The 7,061-nt window shown below is 43.0% G+C and overlaps 1 protein-coding gene across 1 annotated transcript in view; it reads left to right on the top strand.

Moving 5' to 3' along the window:
* fbxl16 (F-box and leucine-rich repeat protein 16) overlaps positions 1-7,061 on the top strand; it is a 35,592-nt gene that overhangs the window by 602 nt on the left and 27,929 nt on the right. The gene's annotated exons all lie outside the window — the stretch shown is intronic.

The raw sequence follows: 7,061 nt of genomic DNA, 5'->3' as shown, positions 1-7,061 counted from the left end.
TTTTCTTTCTCTCCCGCCATTCACAGTCATTCGAGGAGGAGGAGCGCGTAGAGGGGGTTAGGGGGAGGGGGGGGGGGTATATTTGGCGATGGGCAACTGGGTGCTCCGGCTCTTTGTGTGCACGGCGGGGCCTTTGGGAGCGGGATGGCTGATCAAGCCGCATCGAGCTGCGTGTTGTTAACGAGCCCGGTGACGTCATCGGTCCTTCCGTGACGCAACCTCCGTCGTTGTCATTTGTGCAGCAGTGTGTGTGATTTCTTCACCGCATTTCATTTCATTTCTCGGAGCCAGGTGCTTCTCTGTGTGTGGGATGTGTGTGTGTGTGGGTGTGGGGGGGTAGGGGGGGCTGGGTCCCCCCCCCCCCCTGCTGTGTCAGCTGTTTCCAGTCTCTGTCCACGGCATGTGAAAGATTACATGTAGGTTAATGATGTTGTACTCCATGCCATGACATGTGAAGGATTATTGTTAATGATCTTGACTGAACTACTTAACATGCCCCCCCCCAGCCCCCCATTTCCCTTTAAGTCTGGAGATATCCTAGGATTTTTCAGTTACTTGGATGTGAACAGTGTTTGGCTGCAAAGCATAAGTTTATAATTGCTGACCCACTGGTGTGTGTGTGTGTGTGTGTGTGGGGGGGGTTCACTTCCCATACTGCAACTCAACAATGTTTATTGTTACATCATGCTCTGTAAATGCCATGTTTTAAACTCCACCCCTGTGGGTGCTTGTAACTCTTTTTTTTTCCAATGGATGTATAGTCCCCAAACTGAGATATGATGACATCAATACACAGCTGCGAAGATTTATAGATTAGTTGTCAATTATCAAATCAATCGGCAATAGGTTATAGTTCGGTTTTGGTTAGTTCAGATTAATTGGTTTGAGTCATTTTCCATGGAAAAAAAAGTCAAACTTCTCTGATGTCCGCTCTTTAAATGTGAATAACGTCTTCTCTCCTCTGGGACAGAAAAATGAATATCTTTGAGTTATTGGACAAAACAAGACACCTGAGGACGTCCTCTTGGGCTTTGGGGATCGACATGTTTCACCATTTTATAGAACAACTAATCGACTAATTCAAGAAGGAATCAACAGATTATTTGACAATGAAAATATAGTTACAGTGGCTAGAATAAGTTTACACCCCCAGGCTAATTTTAATTAAAAAGAGGAATAAAAAAACATCTTTTGGAAATTCATCTGAATGCCTTAATTCAAATTTTTTTAGGAAAATCCAACCTTTAAGGACACCAGTTTTCTTTGTGAAGGAATAATGTATTGTAAATAAATAAATGTAATTCCTTAAAATACAGGGGGCATAAGTATACACCCCCCTATGTTAAAATACAGGGGACATAGTAATACACCCCCTATGTTAAAATACAGGGGACATAAGTATACACCCCCTATGTTAAAATACAGGGGCATAAGTATACCACCCCTATGTTAAAATACAGGGGGCATAAGTTAACACCCCCTATGTTAAAATACAGGGGCAATAATTAACACCCCCCCTATGTTAAAATACAGGGGCATAAATACACCCCCCTTGTTAAAATACAGGGGCATAAGTATACACCCCCTTTGTTAAATACAGGGGGCATAAGTAACACCCCCCTATGTTAAATACAGGGGCATAAGTATCACCCCCTATGTTAAAATACAGGGGCATAAGTAACACCCCCTATGTTAAAATACAGGGGGCATAAGTATACACCCCCTATGTTAAATACGGATAAGTATCACCCCCCTTTGTTAAAATACAGGGGCATAAGTATACACCCCCCTTTGTTAAATACAGGGGCATAAGTATACACCCCCCTATGTTAAAATACAGGGGCATAATTATACACCCACAACTTTCACATTTAAGCCATTGTATATTGTGTGTGTGTGTGTGTGTGCGTGTGTGTGTGTGTCTCACATCCCATATCAGGCAACTCTTAAACACAGGTAGTGGTGATTTCTTGGAGTCTTGAGCCTTCAGTGGCAGGAGGCTGGATTCTTTTGAAATTAAAGGTGGACAGTCTTCAATTTATGTTTTGGAATATTTATGGATTTAAAAGGATGCCTCAAGCATGAGATCTGTTTCCCACGCTCTCTTTAAAGCTGACAAATGAACTGAATGCTGTTCTCATCGTCGGAGGAGCCCTTGGTGATGTTTCACATGGCCAAATGGTTTTCAATCTACCTGTTTTTGGTTAATTTTTTCTCCTTGGGATATATTTCTGAATCCTGTTTTCCAAAAACGACATAACTCGAGCAGAACTCTTCAGTCGGGGATTGATTTATGGTTGATGGCATCAGGGAGTTTGCAATTTATTTCAGATGTTTCTCCACTCCTGTGCTCCATTGTCGGGCCACAAAATGATGAGAGGTTCCAAAGGTACTAGAAGAACCTGGAAGATCCAATAATTAAAGATTCGCTCCAGTCAATCGCAAATGATATTTTCAATTTAAAATAAGTGGGTCCAACCCTAAAATGGAAATTCTTCCAACTTAAAGTAAGGGGAAGTAGCAATTAAAACTTCAATTTAAGCAAAAACAACTAATGAGGAAACCAAAGTCTATTTTTTTTATCTTATAATTGATCAGATGAAAGCACTTCAGTGAAGAATTTGGTCAAATTTATGTCAATTTAGCTAAAGATGCGTTTGAGGTCGGTGGTTAAGTTATCATTTATTAATAACTTTGCATTGTTTATCTTTTCATAAAGCTAGACGTCTAGACTCTAAATGCTGATTCCAAACAGACAGTTTGGGTTACACAGTGGCCATCGTTAATGAAAAATCATATTCCACTATGAACGTGCACACACACATTGTTTTTATCACACACACAAACCCTACCTTGCATCTGATTGGCTAGGACTCGTTTCATTGGTAGGTAGAAGTTCCATGATTGGTTAAACCTAGCGCATCAAAAACCAATCCCATGTGGACTTTTTAATTTTGTTATTTTTCTAAAATAGTCTTAGCCCAGAAATCTGGCGCCAGGCCCGAGTACTTTAAGCCAGGGCTGTAGTCAAGATCACCTTAGTCGAGTCCAAGACAAGTCCAAGACCAGGACTAGTCGAAGTCCAAGACAAGACGAGTCCAAAGAGGTTTGAGTCCAAGACGAGTCCAAAAAGGTTTGAGTCCAAGACAAGAGCGAGTCCAAAAAAGTTTGAGTCCAAGACAAGACAGAGTCCAAAAAGGTTTGAGTCCAAGACAAGACCGAGTCCAAAAAGGTTTGAGTCCGAGTCAAGACCAGGACAGAAAAAAAGGTCTTATGCACGACAGTATCAAGACAATCATTTTGGGTTTCACTTTCCCTCCAATATTATTATCAACATAATAAAGATACCTGGACCCGGTCAAGACCAAAAGCCATAATGGACAAGACCAGTGGCCGAGACCGAGAGAAGTCTGAGTCCAAATACTAGCGAATCTGAGGCAAGTCCATAAAAAACACTTCTTGAGTCCGGACTCGAGTCCTTGAGTACTATAGCCCTGCTTTAAGCTCTGCGTTAATTAGAATTCCTCTCACATGATTGGTAGGTCAAATCAACTGACTGGAAAATGGAAAACTACATGCAAGTTCCCAAATTTATTTATTTATTTGTCCTCACAGCCTGAGATCCGGCACGGTGCCAAGATACTTCAAGCCCTGAGGATGGATGAAACCTGTTGTTCAATATCGACCTTCGTTTCTGGGGACAGACGTCCATCTCTCATCCTTTCTGACTCGTGGTCAATAAACAACTTATCTGACAGGATCCCAGCCTACACAAAGTACTGGTCTGGGTTTCATGAAGCATCAGTGTTGTATCTTATCTGTTGTATCTGCATCTTGACTGAATTCCTTAGTGCAGGACTCTGGGAGATTATTGAGTGATTCATTGATTTTGGTGCCAACATACACTTAATCAGGGTTTTATTTCGTTGGTAGAAAGCTTATTTATTCTGATTATCTATTTATAACCCTCTAAAAATTTACAAGAAGTCTTTGGATTGTCTTCTGTACCATAGTGAGTCCAGTGGTAATATTTAGGAAGGGGTCTCACACAATCACAAATGGTCATTTGAGCAGGCGTAGTTGCTATGGAAGCTGTTTCCAGACTAGTTCATCAGAGAAGATATGGTGCTCCAGGGCTGTAGTCCTCAAGTCCGGTCTTGGACTTGAGTCCGGACTCAAGAACGTTTTTTCTATGGTCTTGGACTTGTCTCGGACTCTCTAGTATTTGGACTCTGACTTCTCTCAGACTCGCTAGGATTTTACACTCGGACTGGTCTCGGCCTTGGCCACTGGTCTTGCCAAATATGGCTTTTGGTCTCGACCGGGTCCAGGTGTCTTTATTACGTTGATAATAAAGTGAAAGGGGAAGTGAAACCCAAAATGATTGTCTTGATACTGTCATGCATAAGACATTTTTTTCTGTCCTGGACTCGGTCTTGTCTTGGACTCAAACTTTTTGGACTCGGTCTTGTCTTGGACTCAAACCTCTTTGGACTCGGTCTTGTCTTGGATCAAACCTTTTTGGACTCGGTCTTGACTTGGACTCAACTTGTCCTGGTCTTGGACTTGACTAAGGTGGTCTCGACTACAGCCCTGTGGTGCTCCATGTCCTAAAGGGCCACCCATGGTTTGAGGACTATAAAGTGGATCTCCCTAGCCATAGTCTGTATCCACGACGTTCCACTTCCGAGATTCCGAGACACTTTTTTCACCGTGGCTCTGTCCGGTGCTTAGCCTCGTGAGTGGTCTGAAGAAATGCCAGTGAACCAGAACGCGTTTTCTCCCATCCCAGAATGCTGTGTGGACTAGCCAGACCCTCCACCACAGCGCTGTGGATTAAGGTCTAGCAATGCAACCCTACCCTAACCATAACGCCAGAAGAATTACGTGAAATTAACATGGCCCCTTAAGTTAAGGAAAAGGTTGTGGGTGGGCATTTAGGAAAAGAAGAACGGGACGGTTCAGTTTAGGACAGATTTCCGGTCTCCTGTGTTACAGTCCCAAGAGTGCATAAATATCAGAGTAGAAATGTAAATAAAGTAATATAAGGAGTGTGGGTATCTACTGTATTACATAGTTAAAGGAATTTTTATGATACAGTATTTCCATAATGAGGAGTTGTAATGGTGAACAGTAATAATGAATGAATGAATAGTAGCAGCAGAGTATTGCACAAAACATATGGTACACACCTACTCCATCACATAAGAGACCTCCAGCTGAAGGTATGGAGGTGATGATGAGGCTGCTGAGAGCGGACCGGAACCCCCCCCCCCCCAAAACCACCTTTAACTTTTGCTCCACCTCTATCACATAGGACACCTCCTTAGTGGTATGCCAACTTCAGAGCTGGCATAGCTTAACATTAATCCACAATGATAACAGGTGTAGCTTAGTAGGGCTTTAATTGAGGCAGAAGGGCAATGGCTCCAACCCCTGATGTAGCTGCAGAGTCAGTAGCTCATAAGGGCTCCATGGAAGAAATGAATTGCACATGTTGGGACAGCTAGTTATCAAAGAGCAGTAAATAGTGACTCCAGTATATCATGAGCCACCACCAGGACCTCAAGCACCCTCCTTATTACACAGAGGACGGCCACTCCAAGCCTTTCAACAGGGAACACCACTTCCTAAAGAGTAACTCATTGATTACTGCAGTGAGATCAGTGAGCATGGTTACCCCTGGCCATGACACCTCAGAGGATTTACTGAGGACCCATTCTGGATAAAGGTATTGATAAATGTACATTACTAGGATTGAGCCTTACACCCTCCCCTTCTACAATCTCAGCTGTCTATTTTATAATGGCAGCATTGCTACAGCCGGGGCTTAGTCTCGCATAGGACGCTAGTGATTGGTTTAAAGAAAGAAAAGGAAAAATAAATCTCTGCATCTGGCAGCAAGTCGAAGTACAAAGCAAACTTAAACCCTTGTGTTGTCTTCCCGTCAACCGTAAAAAAAGGGTTTTTTCAACATTATTATCGTTTCTTTCCCAACATTTTTGTCACTTCTTCAATGTTGTGGGTGCTTTTTTAGATGTTTCTTCCAGTCATTTGATATTTCTAATGTTGACATTTGCAGCACTTATGGCGCTTTTCCACTGCGTGGTATCTCCTCGACTCGCCTCGACTCTACTCGCCATTTTTGGTTTTCCATTACAAAATAAAGTCCCTGGGACCTGCTACCAGGTACTTTTTGTAGTACTACCTCAGTCGAGGTTCCAAGCGAGCCGAGGCGATACCAAAAGGTGACGTAGAAACCTGCAGACTGCTGATTGGTCGGATCACCGCGTGTTGCAAACAAGAGTGCGGAGTGTGTGTCCAGAACAAAAAAAAAATCTAGCTAGACATCGACAGATTATCTACTCTCTGCACTATTCTCACTTCTCAACTGTTCAATATTAAGGGCTATTAGGGGCTTTATGTCATTTCCAATATTGCACATTGTTACTTAAAAAAAACAAGACAACATATCTAAGAAAAGTTTTTATTTAGCTTTTCAAGTAGCACATCAAACCCTCCCGTACATCCCGGTCTTCTTCCTCTGCACCCTGTGACAGTGTCCCCCCCTGGCTCTGCTGGCCCAGATGCATCCCAGTCGTTGTCATAAGACTGTCCGTGACTCTCAAAGATTATACGAAGCCCAGCAGGTCAGAACCAGGGATCTCACCGGTCGGACATCGCCCACCAGACGGTCTGCGGCGGCGATTTTGCAAAGCGTGAATGCTCTGAAACAAACAGTAAACAGCAGACGTATTTTGGTGAGTAATCGTGGTTGCTAAAGTTCATGTACTTCATATAGCGTGTAGTAAATACTGACCGGGGCCCCTAACACATGCAAATGTTAGCTGACGTTACCAGGAAACTTAACTTACCATTTTGTGTCGGCGAACAACCGTCATGTCGACGTCTGAACTCCGTCGGAACTCCCAAACTCCCGTTTTCTTCAGCGGTGATTTTTGTTGCTTCCTTCAGCTTCTTTTGAAACAAAACATTTCTTCCGGCTGCGGCGAGTAGCCGACGTGCTGTTGTGAGTCGCGTTGAAAATTACATCATCAGGC

The sequence above is a fragment of the Etheostoma spectabile genome, chromosome 15, assembly GCF_008692095.1.
Source record: "Etheostoma spectabile isolate EspeVRDwgs_2016 chromosome 15, UIUC_Espe_1.0, whole genome shotgun sequence".
NCBI lineage: Eukaryota > Metazoa > Chordata > Actinopteri > Perciformes > Percidae > Etheostoma > Etheostoma spectabile.
Note: the sequence above shows the minus strand (reverse complement) of the source record. Positions and strands in the feature narration are given on the sequence as shown.